Source organism: Lynx canadensis, chromosome A2 (assembly GCF_007474595.2).
Source record: "Lynx canadensis isolate LIC74 chromosome A2, mLynCan4.pri.v2, whole genome shotgun sequence".
Lineage (NCBI taxonomy): Eukaryota > Metazoa > Chordata > Mammalia > Carnivora > Felidae > Lynx > Lynx canadensis.
The window spans coordinates 74,436,858-74,461,519 of NC_044304.2; the positions used below are offsets into that span (position 1 = coordinate 74,436,858).

Here is a 24,662-nt window from a genome sequence, read left to right on the forward strand (position 1 = left end):
TACTTTTTCAAAGAGTGCATCAGCACCTGTTGAAAGATCGATTGTAAGGGATTGGTGTAGTTTACAAAGGAGACCACAGTTTCTGATTTGGGCACATTGTGTCTGAAAGGAATAGGTTCCTTTGTTTTACTTAAAAGAGACTGAACCACTGAATGTTGATGGATTCTTTTGGAACAGTCCATGAAAGGGACTTGTGTGCACTAATCATACTAACATATCAGGCAAATTGTGGGTTCTGGTTTTTCTTCAGCATCTTTCAGACCAGAGGAATATACTTTTGATCCTCCCTATACCTCTTGAACACCCATCTTGGTGACATAAGCATCTGTTCTTTCAGTTGCCCTCCATTAAAATGTGTAGTTGGTGCTGGGGAGAGCTCTTTTTCATCGTGTTACCTGTATCTCCTCACCTATAAAACAAAAACGAACACAAACAAAACAAACAACAACAAAAAAATTTCACCTTTCTGGTCTCTTGAACCTCCTGCTCCAGTTTGATTATCTGACACTGTGCTTCTAAATCAGTCTCTTTTAAGTATTGTATAGAAATTGCAATGCTTGGGGCGTCTGGCTGGCGAGGTCAGTTAAGTGTGTCCAACTCCATTTGGGCTCAGGTAGGTCATGATCTCCCAGTTCGTGGATTCGGGCCCCTCATTGGGCTCTGTCTGTCAGTGGAGGAGCTTAGGATTCTCTCTCTCTCTCTCTCTCTCTCTCTCTCTGCCCCTCCCCCATTCTCTTTCTCTCTGTCTCAAATAAATACACTTAAAAAATTGCAGTGCTTGATTGCTGAGGATTATGGGCATACCTGCTGGTTCAGTTGCCAAAAGAGAAACCAAGAAAAATACTGTAGGAGTTTATTCATGTGTTTGTTCACTCATTCATTCATTCATTCATTCAGTCCTGTGTCTACTCAGTATAAGCCTTCACTACCTCTTCTCTCCTGTCAGTTGTATCCAGTATATCACGTATCCTCTTTCAGGTAATTTATGGTGTCATCTCTAAATTTGCCCACAGCTTTTTTCTTTTTTTTTAATATCTTCCCATACGACATCTATGAAAAATGTTTTCTAGAACCTTGCCTGCCCCCCTCCCCCCCTTTTTTTTTTTGGCAAGGAGGGAAAGATGGTTTGGTGGTATTTTGTTTACCTTCCCAAAGAATTTGATAATCTTCCGTATTAAGGTTTTTCATGAGACCCTGGCTTCTTCATGATCATTACCGTATTAGGCATATGACTTTCAGGTGACAAGTTTCCTATTGTCCTCTTTTGAAAGGAGCCTTAATGTACAGCTTTTCATCTGAGTTTTTTCTTCTTGTATTTTATTTTTCTGTTTCTGATGATGTGATTGCTTTGTGGGTCTCTGTATCACTTTTTTTTTTTTTTAAGTTTATTTATTTTGAGAGAGAGAATATGTGTGTGTACCTGAGCAGGGGAGGAATTGAGAGAGAGAGAGAGAGAGAGAAGGAGAAGACAGATTGAGAGAGATAATCCCAAACAGGTTCTGTGCTGTCAGTGCAGAACCCATGAACCATGAGATCATGACCTGAGCCGAAAGCAAGAGTTGGACACTCAGTTGACTGAGCCACCCAGGCGCCCCTGTGTCACTCCTTTTAAAAAAGGATTCTTTCAGTAAATACTATGATGCCTTGAATTTGCCGGTTTTCTTCGAATGTAATGATTGCTGTTTTAATCCAAAACTTCATTCTTCATTAGAAATGCAGTGAGAGTGAACAAATATTTTTAAAAATTAATGAATAAACACTCCTGACTGTAGTTTTCAGTTCTAAGTGAGAATAATTTAAACAAATTAAAATTAGAGAAAATAATACCTCACATTTGTGTAACATTTATTTTCTCCAGAAAGATCTCTTTACCCCATTCAATGCATTTTTGGTTTTGATTGCAGTAGTTTTGTTTGGCAGGGGAGCGGGGGCACGGAAGGATCTCTTAACAGAGTTTCCCGAGTGATTGTGCTGTTTGAGCTGGGATGGAATAATTGCTCTAGATGTCTAACTTTACTTTAAATACATATGATGTAAAAGAAAATAATGAAATAAATCATTCTGCATGTTGAAGAAAGGGATTTCTCTGCATTTCCACTTGCAGATATATATTCATGACAACTGAATGCTGTGTTTATGTACACACACACACACGCACTCACACACACACATGCACACACAAAATGTATATAGAAGAGTGTTAGAGTAGCTCAATTCATAATAACTCCAAACTAGAAACAACCCAGATATTCATCGGTGGTAGAATGGATAAGTAAATTGTGGTAGATTCGGAGCACTCGGAAAGAATAAACTGTCTATACATGTAACAACATACATGAATTGCACAGATTTAATGTTTGGCCAAAGAAACCAGACACAAATGTGTACGTGTTGTAGGATTCCTTTTATGTGATGGTCAAGAAAAGGTGAAACTAAACTGTGGTGCTAGAAGTCGAATATTATTTGACCTGGGAGAGAGCACAGGAGAATCTTCTGGAATACTGATGATAATCTCTGTTATGATGGTTTTCCATATACACACACACATATACACACACACACACACACACACACACACAGGTATTTACACACAGGTAAAAATCACTGAACTATGTATTTGAGGTTTGTGCTCATTAGTCTATGTGAGTTATACCTCCCATCACACGCACACGCACACACACACACACAGACACACACACAAACAGAAATACCTATACACTTGTCTGTATCTTTGACCTTGAGCAAAACTCACATTATCCTTTGTCTGTTGAAACAACCCTTTCTTCTCAGTTCTAAATACCAGTAAATTTAAGTTGTTTCCTGTTCAGGGATTTTTTATATGAATGGATCATGCCTACAACTGTATATTCTTATACAATTACATAAAAATGTAGGTAGAGAGGATTCTGTGTTACCCCATCTATGACTGTTCTTTTGTACTTTCTTTTAGATGTGGATTTTGCGATTTCAGAACACTTAAAAGAATATTCAGGTGTTAATGTTTTAACCACATATGTGGTTTTTAGAGGTTATTTCTACATATAACTTTTTGTTAATTCAGACTTAAGTGATAAAGTTCACTTCGTAACTCCCAGAGTAAAATGAAAATAGGCCTCGCTTCTCCTATAAAAGTGCTCAGGTTGCTAAGAAAACTGCCTTTAACATAACATAGATCAGGCCATATTCCCCTGAGTAATGGTTGTCTCCATGCTTCCACGGTATATGACATCTGACTTCAAAATTCTTAGAGGATCTCAAAGACCTGTGAAATATCCACATGGTATTCGTACCCATATAATGCCGTTAAAAATCATTGTAGTTACTTTCTCTTTAATAGCTTCCACTTTCCTTGAAGTATATTAATGTTAAGGCTTACTAGTTAGGAGTACTTTCTTGGAAGCAATGAGCAAATTATTTGGGAGCATTATTCCATGTGTTTTAAGTCTTTGTTCTTTTAAGTGTGCTAGAGGGAGAGCAGAGAATTCCACTGACCGGACATAAATTTCTGCTGTTTACCTCTAGGTGTTTTTCTTCCTTTTCTTGAAATAGAAAACGATCCAGCTTTGCTGTCATGGTGCCGTGGCAGGAGGCATCAGATAAATACGGATGGTCACAAAAGTAAAGGGATAAGAAAACAAAATAAAACAGAACAGGGGCTTATTGGGCATTTTGTATTCAGATAAATACCAATTTTTTGAACTAAATCTCTTAAGAGGTGTGTTCAGGATTCTTCTTGAACTCCAGATAGCAGAGTCCATTGATGTTTCTATTCTTGTTTTTTATTTAGGATTAAACTAACACACTGTGCTTCCTACAGCTAATCTTTTCTACTTCCTCGTGTTCATATGCTAATAAAATCCCAGATCTCTATCACACCTTAAGTACCTTCACAGGATGGTATGGTATCTTAACATCCCTTCTACTGGGGGGGAGGGTCTTGTTTCTGTCCCCCCACCCCCGCCTCCATCAGTCTGATCACTGCCTCTGAGAACACTGGATGGCCCCTCATGCCTCCCCGGGTAGAGTTACTCTAGCTCAACACTCAAGACCCTGGTTTGGTCATATAGCCAAACCTACCTTTGTGACCTTCGTTTTAGTTTCTTTTTCCTCCAGACATTCTGATCCACTGACCATTTTCTGAGTATTGCCTTGGACATGCATGCTTGCTTCCAAGCTTTTTATCACATCTTTCTGGAATGCCCTCCTTCCATTAGTTCCATTCTTTTTGTAATGTGCTTGCCCTGGATTGTTGTCCTGAGGGTCCTCTCCTCACTCTGAACTCCTGTGTTATTACTGTTTTATTTGCACTGTTAACCCCCGGAGGGTCAGTCCAGCTTCACATTCATATATATATTTAAGGTTTAGGAGAGCAGGGGCCGTTCCCTCTGCTGGGCCTCTCTCCTCTTTCTCTCTCTCTTGCTCTTTTCTTTGGGACTGTTTAGTACCCGATAAGCATATATTGGCTGATAATATCCTCTTGAAACATACCCACAAAACTGGTTATTTATCTGTCCTTACTTAACCTCTGGGAGTCAGATCTCTGCTCTCCTATGTATTTTTCAACCCCCCCACTTCCCCATTTGGATTTATGATTAGGACTTTTCATATTGAGATGTGAAACTTAACTCCTACTTTCAAAAAGTAACCCTTTTATTTCATAGTACTTACCAAGTGGTTAACATATACTCAGATTTTTCCTAGTTGCTATGGGTAATTCAGGAAGTCATCCAAGTTTAGAAGCTGAGGACACTTAGCTCGTTCTAGATATAAAAGGTGCCTGGTAAGGAAGCCTGAAGGAAATTGGGCTTGAGCCACTTTGGTTCTGTCTTCCCTGCCTCTGTTCTTGCTTGTCTAGGTTATCGTAGGCCTCCCTCACATATGTAGACATTCCGATCAGGTCATTTCCTCTACCAGACTTTGAGATGTTCCTGGCCTGTGATTGACCATGGTTTCATTTCTCTCTCTGGGCTTTGGGACTTGGCCATCTTTGAGATTGCACCCCTGGCCTTCTGCTTTCTGTGGCTCAGAGGAATTCATCTGATATAAATCAGCTCCTTTTTCCTCTTTCGTGTGTGTTGAGACCTAAGTGTTTGCAGGATCATGCATCTTTATTTCCCTTTTCAGGAAAAGAAATGCTTCCTTCCCATCTCCTCCCTTTGTTAGTCTAATCCTGGAAACTTAGAGTTCCTTTCAGCTTCTTGGACTGCTGTTTAAATATTCACTAACACCTTTTATCCTTCACATGATTTGATTTCCACCTCCTCCGTGTTTTTACCACTTCTTGAACATCCAGTACTTGTGTTGAGATTATTAGAATAGAATAGAATAATAATATTCTATTAGAATAGAATGTGAGCTTCCTGAGGGCAGTTTCTATGTGCAGTTTACCTGTGCATCCTTGGTGCTCAGCCTAAAAACTGGTAAATAAGAGATTGATACAAGTTGGCTGAACTCTGATAGTTCTGTATCTGTAACAGATACCTTATATTTGGACTACCTTCCAGATAATCAGGAGGTTTTTACACCTTCCTTTGCCACATCCAGCTGGGTGTGTGTACATTATGGGAAATTGTATGGACATGACCATTTCTGTCAGAGTTAATACCGATACTTTAGGCTCATTCATAATGTGGCCAGGATGATATTGGGCTGATTATTGATGAAAAGAACCTTTGAACAGATTGAAAAACATAAACTATCATTGAACAAAGAAATTGTGCTCTCCTCTTGGTCTCGTGGCACTTGCTTACCCACCTGATGTAAATCCCATCTACAGTATGTTCTTCCAGATACGGCACCATTACTTGGGAAGCATGGCATGTATCTTTTGATATTATCAGCGTCGTACATTGTTGGCTCAAATGTGTCAGTGTCAGGGATGCCTAAGAGTGATTGACAGGCCTCAGATTCCTAGGTGTTTAAAGAATCTGCCTTCTATATTTGGACTCAGTATTTTGAGTGATAAGAAATGTGTCAAAAGAGCTGAGAATTACTTAAGTGGAAATCATTCTAACGGACGCCAAGGAAAATCATATTTCCAGTTTTCTGCATTTTCGTATTAAATCATCTCCAGTTTGTGGATTATTTATGGGTATCTTGGTAACTTTGGTAGCATCTGTGCCTCGAGGTGGCTAAGAACATAATCAACTTTAAGTTGAAGCAATTAAAGCATTATGCTTACAGAAAATTGTAGTATATGACTCTTTAGCGGTAACTATATTTGGGCAAATACCTCTTAAGTAGCTGAAGTTTAAAGTATTTCTTCACTGAATGAAATCACCCTGGTACTTCACACATTTCAAAGTCAGGGTTGTAGTGATTTTAACTTTCTGGAATGAGTCTGAACTGGGTAGTAGATTGGGGCCTCACAGAAAACCTGTGGATTCCATTCTACATACAGTATAGGGGATCCTCTGTTCTAGTGCTTTCTTTCCGGGTCAGACACAGGTTGCAAAGTGAGCACATTGAAAGGATGATAAACAATGTGGAGACTCAGAAGGTGTGATTAGCTTTGCAGGTGGGAGAAAGTGACAATTTGAGGCGAATCTTGAAGGGTGGATGAGCATTTTTCGATTGTCTGAGCAGAGTGATGCAAGCTTCATACAAAATGGAATCTGAAAGGACACTTAACACAGCCTTTTTATCTACATACAGGTTTATTTTTTTTTCCACTAGTAGCTTGGGAATCGGAGAATGGAAAGGGAAAAATGGTGAGATGCAATGAGAGAGACTTTTTCAGCAGGTTTAGTAAGAGAAGGACCAGAGGGGAAAGAAAGGGAATGTTTTCACGAGAGTATCTTCATGGTGACTGGCTTTGGAGTTAAGCGTGTTTAGCAAACTAAATGAAACCATTATAGTGATGGTAAATCAGATGTCCTGGACCAGGAGGCAGGGGCTTTTATATATGGGTAAGGTAAGAGTGTCTGTGTATAGTTTAATAACAAATAATTTTTACCTTGAGTTGATGGTATATTACTTTTTCCTTAAACAAGCTTTCACTTTCTGTTTGAATAGCTTTGTTTTATTAGCTTTATCTAGAAACTATTTATTTGGCTAAAATTCCCAGGTAGTTTTCACTTGACACGATCATGATATATTGTGATAGTTGGGAACCTCCAGGATATTTTGTTCATCTCCCCACCCAAGACATGAGATTCTTCAAAAGCATTCTTGTCCTTTCCTTTTCAGTCCTTATAAAATAATTTTATATTCAGTCCTTTATAAAATAATTTTATACCTCCAGTAAGAAGAAACTTATTACTTCCGGGGGCAGCTATTAGCTCTTAACACTTTAGATATTGTTAGCTTAATTGGTAGCAAGGAAAAAAATCCTTATTAAAATGAAATACAATGGAATACTACTACTAACAACCTCTTAGAATGGCTTACATGACAAAGACTGACCATACTAGGTGTGGGTAAGCCATTAGAAAAACTGGAACTCGCGTACACTACTGGTGGAAATGGAAAATGGTATAACCGTTTTGGAAAACAGTTCAGCAGTTTTCGAAAACATTAACATGTACCTACTACACGATCTCGCCCTTTTACCCCAAGGAAAGCATATGCTTGTACAATCACTTGTACATGAGTGTTCATGTCAGTTTATTTTTTCTTAGCCCTACAGTGGAAGCCATCTACACGTCCGTCTGCGGGGGAATGGATAAACAAAATGTGGTATATCCATACAATGGAATTCTACTTAATCAGTAAAAAGGAACTACTGATGCATGCTATATAACATGGATGAATTTCAGATCTGTCCTGTTAAGTGAAAGAGGTCAATACTTTTAGTATTAGGCCTTTTAGGCCTACCTATTATATGGTTACATTTTATATAAAATGCTGGAAAATGCAAACAAGTCTATAGTGGAAAAAAAGCAGATCAGTGATTGCTTTGAGATAGGCAGAGGGCTTCTAGAATGGCATGAGGAAACTTTCAGGGCTGATAGATACATTCATTATATTGGTTTTGATGAAGGTTTTACGAGTATGTACACATGTCAGGACTTAACCAAATTTATACTTTAAATATGTGCAGTTTATTGTATGTCAATGGTATCTGAGTAAAGCTGTTAAAAAAATAATAACAATAAAAAGACAAGCTGCAGAAAAGATGGAATAATGTGTTCCAAAAGGTAATGTTTACATATTAGTTCCATTTATGCAACCCCAAATTGTTTGGTATGCATTAAGGTGCTTGACATTATAAATGGCACCATACAGAATGGGGTCTAGGTTATCAAATTGCTGGCTGCTTTGGCTTTTCTTTAAATTGAGTTAAAAAAACTACTTTTATAAATTTTTATTTTTATTTCTTTAATGTTTATTTCTGAGAGAGAGACAGAGACAGAGTGTGAGCAGAGGAGGGGCAGAGAGAGAGGGAGACACAGGATCTGAAGCAGGCTCCAGGCTCTAAGCTGTCAGCACAGGGCCCAGCAGTGGGGCTTGAACTCACGAACTGGGAGATCATGACCTGAGCCAAAGTCGGATGCTTAACCGACTGAGCCACCCAGGGGCCCCAACTTTTATAAATTTTTATGTAACTTCTTATTTCTGACCAATGAAATATAGCTGGGGGAAAATACCCGAAGTTTAGCTTCTACATGAGTGGTAGGAGAATTCTACCAATATTATCTTTTTTCCTGTTTTAGTTCTATTTGCATAAGTAATATATGTCCCTTTTCGGGGAGAGTACCACCTTTTATAGAAACGATATAGTAACTGGGAGTGAAATCACTGGATAGGTAAGGATTTGACATATGATTAAAAGGGGGCTTGTTTGAAATAGTAGAAATGTGCTAAGTATCTTGGGGTACATCTTCCAATGTAGCAGAAAGTCTCCCCTAATTTTGTTAACTTTTTTTTTTTTTTTTTTAGATTTTAGATTAGTATCTCAGAGTATTAAATGCCCTGTGAGGTAGTGAGGTAGTCTAAAAATCTAATTCCATTTTACTTATATGGAAAAAAATTAATATATCAGGGCACTTTGGTTGCCCAGTGATGGAAACCCAACTCAGCCAGGCTCAAACAACAGTGGGATTTACCAGCTCCTGTTGTAAGTCAGTTGAAGTGGGGCCGAGAGGCTCCAATGTTGTCTTGCGGCACCGTCTCTGGGATAGGCTCTTTTCATCCGGTGGGCGTCATGGTCAGCCCACAATGCAAGACTAATGTCACTAATCCTCTTAAGTGCGCTCCTTCGGTAACTTTGGCAAAAACCTGCCAAGAAGGGCTCTGATGGGCCTGGTTGGGTATATACTTCTGTTTTAATAGGATGCTCTGGCCAGGCTCGGGTTAGAAGTAGAACTAGATGGGGGCAGGGTGATCCCCACTCTAATAGAATCAGTTTCTTAAAGTAAAACGCTGCTCTGTTAACTGTCAGGAGCTGTCCAGGAACCAGCTTCCCAGTGCCTTATACACTTGATGAACTCTGCTCAATCTTGGAGTGATATTGGGCTGGGCTAAGGAGTCTAGTGACTGATTCTTTCCTTTGAATGCATCCTTTGAGGTGAAGTCACTTGTTCAGACACTATGAACACTTCTAAGGTTTTGCTATAGATTGTTGCATTTCAGTATACTGAGACGATACTGAACTGTACTCCCAGCAACCCTGTATGAGAATATGCTACTGTATCTTGTCACCAGCATTAGGCGTTGTCATTCAAAAATTCGTTTCCACTTAGATTTCCAGAGAATGGGAATTTGTTGACTTACTTTGTATTTTTCTGGTTACTAATGAGGCTGTTTACTCTTTTGAGAATTGTTAGTTCATCTACTTTGTCAGTATCTGTGTAAAGTTCTAAATTGATTTGTAATTAAGAAGTTCACCGTTGACAAGGAAAAATAACAACATTGATCAGGGAGGATCATGTGATGGCTCAAAATCAGAAGTCACCAGCAAGTCAAATTTAACACTTGCCAATAAATCTTTCTGTCAAACGAAACACTGATGATATGCCATTAGGGTGACGTCCATTTTCACCCTAAATTAATACTTTAAATCTGAACTTCATGATTTTTGTTCATTCACTTGTTTGATTTTTCAAGTTCTATAAACCTGTAATCATAAGGTATTTATAGCACATTTTAACTACATATGTTTGTTAAAATATTACTCTACAACAAGCTCTTATAGATCAATAAGGAAAACACACACACCGTGAAAGAAACAGGACAATAGATGAACAGGAAGTTCTCAGATAGAGAAGCCCAAATGTCTCCAATAACCACATGAAAAGACACCCAATTCTCTAGTACTCCTGGGATAATCAGGAAAATGTGAAATTATCTCACCCATAAGATACCATTTTACACTCCTCAGTTCAGCCAAACATCTAAAAGTCTGCTGAGTACCAGGCACAGACACTGGTGGTGGGCAGGGAATCGGGCCCTTCCAGTGGCAAACAGAAGAGTCTAGACATCTCCTTGCTGGAAACAGGGACAGATGCCTTCCAGTCTAACTTTATCTTTTTTTGTTTGTTTTTTAAGTTTTACTTATTTATTTTGAGAGAGACAGAGACAGCGTGAACGGGAGAGAGGGAGAGAGAGGGAGAGAGGGAGAGAGAGCGAGAGAGCCTCCCAAAGCAGTCTCTGCATACCATCAGCGCGGAGCCCAGCACAGGGCTCGAACTCATGAAACCGTGAGATCGTGACTTGAGCTGAAACCGAGTCAGACACTTAACCGACTGAGTCAGCCAGGTGCCCCTATCTTTATCTTTTAATTCCACACTTGTGGTATTTCAGTTCAGAAGCTTTTTTATTTGAACGCAGCAAATATATGTTAATCTTCTCATTTAGAGTCTGTATCTTTCATGTCTTTGGAGAGAGAATTTTTTTGCCCCTACTGAGTCATAAAGCTACCCTTCTGGGTACAGAGTTTTCCTTCTCACATTTAACTTTCCGTTCTTCCGCAAGAAAAAAACCCTGACTGTATAAAGGGGAAGGATTTATTACTTGGTATTGAGATGGAGTCTGAAGTTCTTGTCTTACCGGGAAAAAAAATATATATACAAAAATTTGCTACCCCCTGAGCCTACCAGTTTCTCATCTTCTTTCCCCTGTAATTTTGACTCGGTTGCATTATTGGAAATGCAGCTACCCCGGAACAGATGTGGAAAGAGAAGCTTTGAGGGGGTGGTTGGAGATGCAAGCTGACAGGGCAGTAATGCCCAGCAGAAGGGAGGCTGGCCAGGCTCTGGGGTTGGCAGGTTGCGGTCCTGAGGCGGGAGTTGGGCAGCGTGGCGCTGCGGCCACCATCGGACGTGGGGTCCATCTCTTGGCTTCCAGCTCTTGAACCACGTTCAGTAGTTCAGGCAGGCTACTGAACCTCCCTTGTGCTTTCTTTCTCTGAAATGTCGGGCATAGTCTCACCCCTGACCAGTATGATTCATTTGAGGGTTATTTGAGATCTGCATGTGAAATATTTGGTGCAACGCTCAGTATTAACTACCACGAGGAATGGGATCAGGCCAAGTGTCTGCCGACATTTACGACACTTCAGAAAGAGAGCTGTTGTTTTTTAATTCATTTATGTATTGGGCTCTAACGGTGTTCATGGTGTCTAGGACATGCAAAAATAGAAGAGGGAGGGACGGAGGAAAGGAAAAAACAGAAAAAGAGAAGAAAGAGAAACTTTCTCAACACTCCCATTTGTAGACTGATTTTGCTGCCTGCTCCATCCGATCCTTTGTTTATTTGGGGCGTTGGGTCCCTTTTATAGTATGTCACAAATAGGTGTGTTTCTGTCATGTTACAAGAGCACGCATACTTAGGTAATGATGCTCTGTGAAACTGTTCCCAGTGCAGGTCCGGTGAGCTGACTTCAGGAATTCCTTATTAGTGTAGAGACATTGCAACTTAGTTCACAGGGTGCTCTTTTTGAGAACTGTTGAGAGCTGACCATCTACTTGGGAAAGTGCCCTAATGGAGAATTGATAAAACAATGTTTTTACACTGGAGAGCATTCTAACGGTTTCCGTAGTGAAAGTATAGAGGCAATGGTGGAAGTTTAAATGGTCCTTCTTTGGCTTCTGCCTGAAAAATAAATTAGGCGTTTTCTATCTGATTAATAATTCGGTCTCCATTATTTAAACCATATGTGCTGCTAACCTTTTTAGGTAAGTGATTCCCCCACCCCAAACCCATGGAAGCACCAAGCTTTTGCTTTCTCAAATGCTGTTTTTAGGCATATAGAATGCATTAGCATTGTTGCTGTTATTATTCAGTTATAAATGAAAGAAGTAAGTAAGAACATCTTTGCTCCTAACAGATCTTTCCTTTATCATTGGTGGTATCACGAATGTGCAGGTCGAGAAATGATGCAGGGTTACCTGTGGGCCCTGGTGAGATGTTCACATAGCTCTGCGGTTGGCATGGATTTACACTCTCTCCGGCTTTCTGCACCAGCTTTTGTTAATGAAGTTTGTCCTTCAAGGTCTGGCACAGCAGATGCTTAGGACTTGGCCAGTCTAGGGGCGCTCTCTAAGATTTAATTTAAAAAAATTTTTTTTTAATGTTTATTTTATTTTTGAGAGTGAGAGACAGACAGAGTGCAAGTAGGGGAAGGGCAGAGAGAGAGAGAGGGAGACACAGAATCCGAAGCAGGCTCCAGGCTCCAAGCTGTCAGCACAGAGCCCGACGCGGGGCTCGAACTCACAAACTGCAGTATGACCTGAGCTGAAGCCGGCCCTTAACCAACTGAGCTATCCAGGTGCCCCTAATACTTGATTTTAAAGAATAGTAATATGCTTGTTCTTTCGTTACAGGGATGATAATCCCATTTCTGTTGTATTAACTTTTATAGAAAAAACTTATATGCTCAGGGCAACATTCTCTGGGGGAAAAGTGATTTTTTTTTTCCTGGAATTGTAGCATTAGAACCCTGTAGGCTAGGAACCTCGGGGTGATGGCCACTTGCAGAGGATACCTTATCCATTGTGCCCCCCCCCCCCATTCAGCTGAATTTACTTGGGTAGTAAAACATCAGTAATTATTTCTATGCTAAATTATTACGTGAAGTAACTTAGACAGGTTGGCTTGTGCGATGCATGGAAGCCTCTGTGTCGTGACACAAGGAACTGCTCTCTGCCCCTTCCCTGCTGAGCCCTGGCTCCCTGGCCTGACGGCACCAAAGTGCCCCCAGCAAGGTCCTGCCTTTGAATCAGACCCTGTGTCTTTCGGAAGTGCTTGTTTCTTCATCAGGCCGGTTGAGTGGGCCAGACGAGGTATAGTCTCTTCTTGAATCTAAATACTGTAGCCAAGAAAAAGCCAATCTTTGCCTAACTGCAAAGATCAGCCTTTTCCAGGCATCTGATGGATGTTCCATCTTCAGGAAGCCCCGTCTTCTTCTCCTCCTTGGGGTTTACTTCCGTCTCTGTGATGTTGATCCTCCCTCGTGTGCCTCCATTACCTTGTATATCCCCGAGATTCTTTCCTGAGCTTGTTCGTTCTTTTGCTCGCTCTTTATGTTGCCGCCACTCTTGGTCAAAGCCTTTATTGAATCTCCCCTGGGTTATTGCAGTGAAACCCAGCTGAGCTCCCTGCCTCATGTCCCCCTTAATCCATCCTTCACACAGCTGCCCAAGTAATCTTCCCAAAGGAGTGCCAGGGTTTTGCTGCTCCCCTCCCCGAAACACTGCTGGCTGCTTCTGCGATGGCTGTGGGATAAAACAGAGCTCCTCTCTTCAGCCCTCAGGCTTCCACTGTCTCGGCTACAGTGTCCCCTGCCCCCCTCACTGTGGCCTGTGCCGTATCTGGGCTTTGTCTTTTGGCTTTTGCTGGAATGTGCTTTCCTGTCTTTGCCTGTGGAAATACCCAGTATCTCACCGACTTCATGACCGCTTTCTCGATGGCCCACACGGAAGAGTGCCCTTTTCGTATTCATTCACTGATTGCTTCTTCCTCCTTCAGTAAACCTTTTGTAAGGATGTAGAAGGGATCTAGAGAATGATACAACACAGCTCCTGTTCTCGGGTCTGGTCATTATGGAGCTGGTTATGTAAATAATCTGTAACATAAGGTACTAAATGCTAAAATAGAAGTGTTACAAAGTGCTGGAATCACAGCCTCTGTACGGAAACCCCTTGAAGGCAGGCAACGTTACTACGTTTTTTGTTTAATCATCCTTGTATCATGTAGGCTTTTTGGTAATATTAGTTGCTCTTTTGCTAAATGCATTTATTCTTATTTTTCTTCTGTATTATTCCCTTGCAGTGCCCAAACGACTTCGCGTTTCTGTGGTGACCCCACTTTCCTTTTTCTGTCACTCCTTCCTTTGTATCTTTGTTGGATACGTGTATACGTAAGGAAAATATTAACTTGGTTAAGAACAGATAGGTTTTTTTTTCATCCTACTTCACACATTGTATTTCACCATTTTGAAAACTGTCCGTTGTGTTTCTTTCCAGGTCATTTATATATGTAAGAAATGTTTATTCTTCTGTGGTTTTCCGGCCACACAAATTGTTTTATGGTGGCATCACAAACGCCACACAGTGTCTGGTAGGCGGCAGGTGCTCAGCAGTTCTTCTGGTACGGGTACTGGAAAGAGAAACTTTGCTGGCTCCTTACACTATTGCCTGGACTGCTTTCCTATTCAAGTTTTCCTCCCTCAACTGCCAAATTTAGCATTGTAGACAACTACCCAAGGCATCACAGGGAGACTTCTCCACAGTGCCTACTCTGAATTGCTCAGCAAATGGGCATTGCAAACTCTAGGGAAAATGTGCTCAGACTCCAAGGACAGAGGACAGCAGCACATTTGTCGCAGCCCCGGGATGTCACGGTCTTAAATGTGAACAGCGTGTCAGTGGTTTGCAAGCCTCAAAGGGGCAAGGACCGCATTTACTGTCTTCTCTGGGCATCCGGCAACGGCCACTGGCAGGTGAATGAAAGACGATTGAATAAATACATAGTAGAAGTTGACCAAAAGCCTGATTCTTGCCTTTTTACTGAAGCGGTGTTGTGATCGGTGCCCAGCTGTGAAGGACTGTGTCGAGGACCTGTTGTGTGCAAGCCTGCCTCCCACCGTTGTGTGTGGGGACGTGGCACGCACCGGCAGACGAGGACGTTTAACAAAAGGAAAACGGCTCTAGGAATCAGCAGTGTGCCGGCTTCTTAGGCGGCAATCCCTTCCAAATCCTCCCCGTGCTTTGAAAGGTTGTTAGGATTTAGAAGGTGAACGTCTGTGTAATAAATCTTCTGCCGTTCTGTGCTCCTGCCTCTGGGAGGTTGTACCATCCCGGCAGGGTGCCTTTCACCGGCGAGCCGTGCCTGGGAGCTGTGGGTGCTGGGCCCCAGGCGCGGGCAGCTGCCTGGGCTTTGAGGGGTTGGACGAGGTTGCAAATGCCGCTCTCAGTTTACAGCATTGAAGTCATAACCCCGCGTGCTCTTCTGGGGGAGGTGGTTAAACCTCCTGATTAGAGGATACTCTTGAAAGGTTAAAGTATTTAGTGGCTCAGTAAAGCATCTGACTCTTGATTTTGGCTCAGGTCATGGTCTTGCAGTTCGTGGGTCTGAGCCCCACATTGGGCTCTGCGCTCACATTGCGGAGCCTGCTTGGGATTCTCTCTCTCACTCCCTCTGTCTCTGTCCCTGTCTCTCTCTCAAATAAATTAAAAAAAAAAAAAGAGGTTAAAGTGTTTGGGAATGTGTCAGCGGCTCTCAAAGACTGATTTGTAAGTATTGTTACAAATGCAGAAAATTTGAGCTCGAGTGTTAAAACAGTCATCATGGCACCATTGAACGGACAAAATCCTTTTCTTTTCCAACAAGGTGACTCTTCCTGAGAACGTCTTTCCACTCTTCTCGTTCCCACATGACTTTTTACTTCTTGTAGATTATTTCCAAGGTATCAGAGTTTAGATCACTTTCTAGGGACGTCGTTTTTCTAATAGGAATTTCAGCTTTTGATCGTCAAAATGCAAGTTAAATCTAAGTGACAGATTAGAGATACTCAATTAATTTATGTTTTCCTAGCGAACTGCGTTCTTGTGGAAGTTGTGGAATATTTATTAAGGCTGTTGGGAAATGTAGACAGTGTACTGTGTGTTTTAGGTTGATCATTTCATATACACTCAGTTTTGCAGGATCAGAGGAAAGCTGTGATGAACCAGAAAGCTACTCCAAGCACTGCGGCCAGATTGGAGTCACTGAGGAGTGCCTTTAATAGATGATGATATCGGGGGAGTAATTCAGAGTCCCTGCATTAGGAATACAGTGGACATTACCTCAAATAGCAGACCAGTCATTGTGTCACATTAAAATAGCTGTCAGTATGCCCAGCATTTTAACCAACATGTCATTTAAACTACTTTTCACTTAGAGATCAACTTTGCTTATGTAATAGGTTAGTACTTTATTTTGAGAACATGTGACTTCTTTTCTTCGAGCTTTATTGCAGTGCAATTGAAGTATGGTGTTACATTAAGTTTACGGTGTGGGGTCTTATGATCTGATACACATATATATTTCAAACTATTTACCACAGTAAGGTTAACCTTGGCCTCACAGAATTGTCGTTTGATGGTGATGTTATGGTGAGGGCGTTAAGTCTCATAGCAACTCTCAAGTATATGATACAGTATTGTTAATTATACCTCAGATGGTACCTCAGATCTCCTGAGCTTTTTCATCTTATAACTTCGTACCTTTGACCAGCATCTCCCTATTTCCTCACCTCCTGACTTCTGCAGCCACCATTTTACTCAGTTTCCGTGAATTGGATGTTACTAGATTCCACATATAAGAGAGATCAGAAAGTATTTGTCTTTTTCACTTAGCGTTATGCCCTCAAGGTCCATCTGTGCCATTGTAAACAGCAGGATTTTTTTTTTTTTTAATGTGTGTTTATTTTCAGAGAGAGAAAGCATGAGCAAGGAAAGGGCAGAGAGAGAGAGGGAGAGAGAGAATCCCAAGCAGGCTCCATGCTGTCAGCACAGAGCCCAACGTGGGGCTCGATCCCATGAACCAGGAGATCATGACCTGAGCTGAAATCAACAGTTGGATGCTTAACCAATTGAGCCACCCAAGTGCCCCAGCAGGATTTTTTTTTTTTTAATGGATGCATAATGATCTATATATATATACACACCACATTTTCCTTATCCATTCATGTATGTGTCAGTGAACACTAAGGTTGTTCCCATATCCTGGCTGTTATGAATAATACTGCAGTGAACGTGGGGGTATAGATCCCTTGGAGGTCCTGATTCATTTCCTTTGGATATATACCCAGAAGTGAGATTGCTGGACCATGTGGCAGTTCTGGTGTTAAGTTTTTGTGGAATTCCCACACTGTTTTCCGTAGAAACTGTACCAGTTTACATTCCCACCAACAGTGCCCTAAGGTTCCCTTTTCTCCGTGTGCTTGCTGGGCATTTGGTATCTCTTATAATATAATATAATATAATATAATATAATATAATATAATAAATAGCTGTCCTAACTCACTGTGGTTTTGAGTTGCATTTCCGTGGTGATTAGCGATGGTGAGCACCCTTCACGTACCTGATGGCCCTTTGTAGGTCTTTGGAGAAATGTCAGTTCAAGTCCTCTGCCCATTTTAAAGTCAAATTATTTTATTGCTGTTGAGTTGTATGAATTCCTTATATATTTTGAGTATTAACCCCCTTATCAGGTATGTGGTTTGTAAATATTGCCTTCCATCCTTCAGGCTGATCATTTTGGTGATCATTGCTTTGCTGTACAGAAGCTTTTTAATCTGATGTAGTTGCGCTTATTGGTTTGTGGTTCTGTTACTTGTACTTTTGTCGTCCTATATAAAAAAAATCATTGCTAAGACTGTCAGGGATCTATGTTTTCCCCCTATGTTTTCTTCTAGGGGTTTTAGGGTTTCCTAGCTTACCTTTAAGTTCTTAATTCATTTCGAGTTAATTGTTGTGAGTGATGTGAGATAGGGGTCCAGTTTCATTATTTACATATGAATATGAATTTCCCTACCATTTGTTAAGGAGACTATCCTTTCCTCTTTGAGTATTCTTGAAATACTCAATACTAGGTGACCATATACGCATGGGTTTATTTCTGGCCTCTTGATTCTGTCGCATTGCATTGTGTGTCTGTGTTTATGTCAGTACCGTAATCCTGTTTTGACCATTATAGCTTTGTAATATAGTTTGAAATCAGGAAGTATGATGCCTCCAGCTTTTTCTTCCTCAAGATTGCATTGGTTATTTAGAGGCTTTTGTGGTTCCATATAAAGTTTAGGAATGTTTTTTTCTATTCACATGAAAAAGAGTGTATTTTTGAAAGTATATAAATTTTTAACTGATGATCAGTTGTCTTGTCGTTTGTAGAATAAGGAATATTTCAGCCACATCATCATACAAAATTTGAAACGTCACTTTTACGCAGCTGTGCCTCCTTTCACCACTTACCCCTCCCCCCCCCCATTTATTCAGAGTGGAGAATAATGACTTTGTGGGTTTTTACGTGTTCTAATTATTTCTCAAGTTGGAATGAATTGTTGTGATGGAGCTTTTTCCATCTGCAGAAACAGCAGCTTCTGTTAAAAGCTGGATTATCACATCAAGAGCCTCAAATTAATGTAGTTATTAAGTCTTAGAGAGGTAGGATCATCTTTAAAACCTCACAAGAGGGGCGCCTGGGTGGCTCAGTCAGTTAAACGTCTGACTTCGGCTCAGGTCATGATCTCACGGTTCATGGGTTTGAGCCCCGCGTCGGGCTCTGTGCTGACAGCATAGAGCCTAGAGCCTGCTTCGGATTCTGTGTCTCCCTCTCTCTCTCTGCCCCTCCCCCGCTCATGCTCTGTCTCTCTCTCTCTCTCTGTCAAAAATAAATAAAAATTTTAAAAAAATTAATAAAAATAAATAAAAACCTCACAAGAATACAGTTTTCTTGCATACTCATTTGAACAGTAAAATGTAGTCAGTATCACAGGGAAATGACTGCCAGATGTGGACCGTCAGCTCTTTAGCCATTCAAGCCTGATACTGAGTACTGAAAACCCGAGATGAAATCTTAGAGCCACGGAGAAAATTTGAGGGTTTATAGTTAAAGGTTAGGTTGTTCTGGCCATAGAATAAGTCAGCGAGAAAATAAATGTTTGTTTTGCAGATTTGTAGAAAACCCACAAGGAGGTGTATTTTTCAGAGACTTCTTAAATCCAGCTGGAGGTCTTGCTCACCTCAGGGTGTATCATCGGGGGAGAGTAAAATAAGCAGTAAAAAGAGCTTTTCCCGAGTATGAAAGAACAGGCGTCTGCTTTTCACACATGTAATGTAAGGGCAGCTTGCTTGCTAACTGTGACTAAAGAGCATGAACCTGCATGGGCAACCATGTGGATGTTGGGATTGCTAACTAGCGGATCTCAGAGAACGAAAATGAAATCCATCTTCTGGTTCTTATTCATTCCACTCCGTGTCCATGGGGACGCAGCATTTGTGAAGGAATCAATTATCCATTTGTTAGTCAGAGGAGCCTTACAAATTATACATTAGCAGATTGATTTCTTAGGTTCACTGTTGGGGGACCGATAGCTTCAGGTGGGGTGATGAGGAGTGTCGGGGGAAAAGAAGTTGCCACAAAGAACACCATTAAAGGCAGCTTTCGAAATGACCGTGAATTTATTCCTAATTGAAGAGCTGACATAATCCATACTAAGTGTATTTATTTCCAGCATTTTACATTAGGTGATTGATTATCACATGAGGTGTACGTGTTGGTGATTTTGCCTTTTCTTTAAATTTAAGAACTTGAGGCCACCTGTAGTGGACTTGGGCTTAGAAGGGGTATGCTGGTCCTCGCCCCCTCCTGCTTACTCAGGCTTCTTTTTTTTTATTTTTTGGTTCCATTAAGGAAACATTTTTGTATGTTCTATAGTGTCAGCTTGACATTATTGATTTTTGAACAAACTCACTTATATTGTCCAGAATTCCAAACATGTCTCCATTAGGAATAAAATTGTAGCTAATGGAAAATACAGCTGAGGCCATTCTTCTCTGGTCTTCCCCACACTCCCCCTCCCCCCTCGGTCCCTTTTTCTTGTCTACATCTACTCCAGTATCCCATCTTGGCAGATACCCCCCTCATCTGCCCACCCCCAAAATCTGTGTGTAAAACAGGCAATTAGAAAATTCCATATTGAAAAAGAATCTTGTACTCTGTTTCCCCCTCCTGTACCCTTTCTGTTTTTTCCTTTATTTCAAGTATACAGAAATGGTACATATGTGTGAGGCATTTGTCCCTGTTTCTGTGAGACATGTTCATAGATGCCAGATCTGTTACTTGTACTAATTGGTTGACAGCTGTAATGTTGAAAATCTGCTATTCTTTATCAAATATTATGGAACTATGAATAGAAACCGATGGGCACAATGATGATAGTTGTCTCTTTAGATAAAAATAGATGCTGCAGGTGTGATGGCTTTACCATTTTGGCATCTTTTTGGTTTTAAGTGAATGAACTGATTACATGATCATTTAAAAATATTTATCTTTGAATTACAAACAAAATAAATATATGTTTGTAGAAAACTAGCAAAACATAGGAAAGGACAATCTAAACAATAATAGGATCTCAGCACCCAGCTATGACCAGTGCTAATATTTTGGAGTATCTACTTCCAGTCACATATATTATGTACAAATACTTGTCGGTATAGTCATATTTATAAACATTGGCTCGTGTCTCAGCAGAGCTAGCCAAATTGTTTGAGTTGAGGGCATAGTCTTCCAGATGAGTGTCTGCTGCAGACTTCCAACACCAGGTACAAGATCTGGGAGGTTCTCCATTCCATTCTCCTGATTGATGATTAGTTAGAGGCCTCACAGAACTCACTGAGAGTTATTATACTGACACTTTATTACAAGGAAAGGATACAGTCAAAAAAAAAATCAGCTCAGGTAAGAGACACATAGGGCAGACCCTGGGATACCAGATCCCATTGTCCTCAGGACATGTTACCGCCCCGGCATAGGTATTTGACAACCAGGGAAGCTCACACTGGTCTTCAGGGTTTTTACTGGGAATCTGCTACGTAGGCATGATTGGTTACTGGGTTGTCCACATGCTTGAATTCAGCTTCCGGGTTGGTTGATACCCTGTGACCCAAAGCCCCCACCCGAAATCACAGGGTTAGTCTTTCTGGCATGGTCCACTGAAAGACTGTCGGGTCTTTAGCCTTTAACAAAGGCATCCCTATCAGGTGTGCAGGTGTGACAGATTATCTCCCAGAAGCCAAGGGCAAAGGACTGACTTCTCTTTGGAGAAAGTCAAATTCTTTATTACATAATACGTTTTTTAAGCTTCGTTGTTTTTTGTTGTTGTTCTTTCAATTTTCATCATTTACATTCCTTGCTTTTAGAAGTTTGGATCATTTCTATTTCTTAGTGCCTTAAGAAAGAAACCTGCCGGGGCGCCTGGGTGGCGCAGTCAGTTAAGCGTCCGACTTCAGCCAGGTCACGATCTCGTGGTCCGTGAGTTCGAGCCCCGCGTCAGGCTCCAGGCTGATGGCTCGGAGCCTGGAGCCTGTTTCCGATTCTGTGTCTCCCTCTCACTCTGCCCCTCCCCCGTTCATGCTCTGTCTCTCTCTGTCCCAAAAATAAATAAACATTGAAAAAAAAAAAATTACAAAAAAAAAAAAAAAAAAGAAAGAAACCTGCTGTGGAAAGCATCTTTGCAAAATAACCTTACTACTACTTATGTAAAACAGGCAATACACATTTTAAAGAATTTTGACACACAATGCCAAATGATCCTTAGGAAAGTTTCTCCAGATTTGGCTCTACACTGATAGGGCATGAAGAGTGTCTGTTTTGGGGTTGCTTTGCCAAAACTGGATAAACAATCTTTGCTGGTTCCATAGACAAAATATCTCATGTTCTTATGTATTTGTTATTACTGAGGTTGACTCTTGTTGTTTACCTATAATTTGTACTATTTTTTTTGAGTTGACTTTACTTGATTTACATGAGTAAAAAAATCCAAATATTTTCAAAACCTAAAGAAAATATTTAAGTGTACACAAGAGGTAAATATTCCTAATCCTTACCTGACGTCTCTTGAATCAGTTTTAAAATTATGGCCATCCCACTAGCTCAACAGTTTCTTCCTCTAGATTCAGACTTAGAACTTACAGTTTAAGATTATAAATTTTACCAACGTATTAACTAGACTTTGTCTCCAATTCTGTTTGAAGTGACTTAGGAAATAGAAAGTATTTCTTCTTTCACTTTGAAATAGGGAAAGGAAGGAGATAGGAAATAAACATGTGGTAAATACCTCATCTTCTAAATGAGCCAGTGTATACAGTTGCATTGATTTGAAGTGAGAGGTAAAGTATAATTTCTAAAAATTTAAAGATAATCACTAACAGGATACAGACAGAATGAACAGCATTTAAGTTCATCCTAGACAGGCAAGAGAAAAGAATTTGGAGTGTAACAAGAGTAACAATGGAATGGGGAAACACACTTCTAAAAAGTACAAAATACTTCACTGTTAACTAAAAGAAAAATAGCCTCAGCTTTGATGTTTGAAATAAATACCAGGCATGTTGACAATAAAAATGTGAGGAAAAAGTAGAGTTGAAGGCAAAAGAGCATATTCGCTAGGAGACCCTATATCCTATTGATTACATGTAAAGGTAAAAGGAAACTCTAACAATCATACCTTTGTGCCAAATTACAGGGCATCTAATATCTAGAGTAAACTTTACTTGAAATGCAGGGAGAAATGGACAGAACTGCAGTTGTAGTGGGACGTTGTTGAAACTTGTTTCTGTCAGTCTTTGATCAAGAAGAAAAAAGTAAATAAGAGTATATAGAAAATAATATGATTTAAAAATATGTGTATTTTGAACCACAAATAGGAGTTACTTTGAAATGCCACTTTTTAATGTTTATTTATTTTGAGAGAGAGAGAGAGAGAAAAAACGCATGTGTATGAGCTGGGGAGGCACAGAGAGAGAGAGAGAGAGAGAGAGAGAGAGAGAGAGAAAATCTCAAGCAGGCTCTGCGCTGACAGCAGACCTCACGAACTATAAGATCAGGACCTGAGCCAAATAGTCAATAGTCTATTTGGACCAAATTGGCCCAAGTCTAATTGGACCAAAACCAATAGTCAGACCCTTAACTGACTGAGCTATACCCAGGCACCCCTGATACGATATCTTAAGTTTCAAAGAGTAATCAACTAAAAAAAAGTTACATAAACCGTATTTCTGACCACAGTTGTAGTTATACTAGAGCTTTATTAATAACTAGATAAACAGATAATACTGTCACCATCCTTAGAAATGAAATAAAACAAAATAAAGTGTTACTTTTCCCAAAGAGGAAATAATTACTGCAATTCTTGTATTATTTTCTGGGCTCTGGCCAGTTGGTATACTCAAAGGCAAATGCCGAATGTATGGTTATTTTATGATTAACAGACAAGCAGTAACAACTAATGCACTATTTACTAATGTCAGGGAATTAGAATAAGGTCAAGACAGTTGTTCTAAGACCAAAAGGGAAAGTAAATATAGAATACATAGAAATTAATAAAGTAGAAAACATTAAAATTATTTTTTCATATTTGCAAATAGGAAAAATAGTAGCTACCTCTTCGTATTGCGTGAGGACTAAGTGGTGTATGTATAAAACTCTTAGAGCCTGATGCATGATAAGCATATAGTAAATGTTAGCACTAGTGGTCATAGTAATGTCACTAGTGTTATTGCAATATGAAAAGAAGAAAAGGTAAAAATAAAAAAAATTTCATCACTAGCAATATGAAATGCAGTATTTTCTGGGAAAAATCTAGATGACCGGAATAGAAGAACTTTTGAGTTGCTTGACAGTCACGGGGAGCAGAACATAATCTAAGAAATAAATCTTTGATGGTATTGACCCCAGACGTTTTCATGGGCAAGTTGTTCGTAATTTTATTTTAAATTTTGTAATGCTTATTTTTATTGTGAAGTACAGCTTTACAAAGCACATAAAATGTGCAGTGAAACAAATAGTTATAAAGCAAACAATCACGTAACTAACATTCTGGAGAATAGACCATATGACCTACCTCCTCTCCACGGCTCCCCTTTCAGTTCCCTTAGAGGGACCCCACTGCACTGACCTTTATAGTTAAAAATGCTTTGCTTTACTTTGTCATTTTCTGTCCTCTATGTGTACTGCCTGTGCGCTATCTTGGAATTTTGTTGGTTTATTTATTTTTTTGAGAGAGTATGAGCTGGGGAGAGACAGGGAGACAGAGAATCCCAAGCAGGCTCCAAGAGTTGGACACTTAACTGACTGAGCCACCCAGGTGCCCCTTGCCTATTTTTGTATGTTGTGTAAATGGAGTCCTATTATACATATCAAGAATGAGAAAAGGGTGCTCACTGACGTTGCTACTCCCAGAATACAACAAAAGTATCAGAATTTACTTAGAGACGTTAAAGAAGGTCTAATAAATGGAGAAATGCTCCAGGTTTATGGATTAGAAGAGTCAATACTATAAAGATATCAAAGGGAAAGCTTTCAACATTTCACCATTAAATAAGAATGAGGAATTTTTCTTTTATTATGCCAAGAGTTTTTACCATGAACGAGTGTTAAATTTGATCACTTTTGCATCTGTTGAGGTGATCTTTTGATCATTTCCTCATTTCCCTGCTGTTTTTTAAAAAAATTTTAAT

The 24,662-nt window shown here is 40.1% G+C and overlaps 1 protein-coding gene across 1 annotated transcript in view; it reads left to right on the forward strand.

The window, feature by feature from the left end:
* The window catches only part of VPS41 (VPS41 subunit of HOPS complex), a 185,522-nt gene that overhangs the window by 48,593 nt on the left and 112,267 nt on the right, over positions 1 to 24,662 (forward strand). The window lies entirely within an intron of this gene.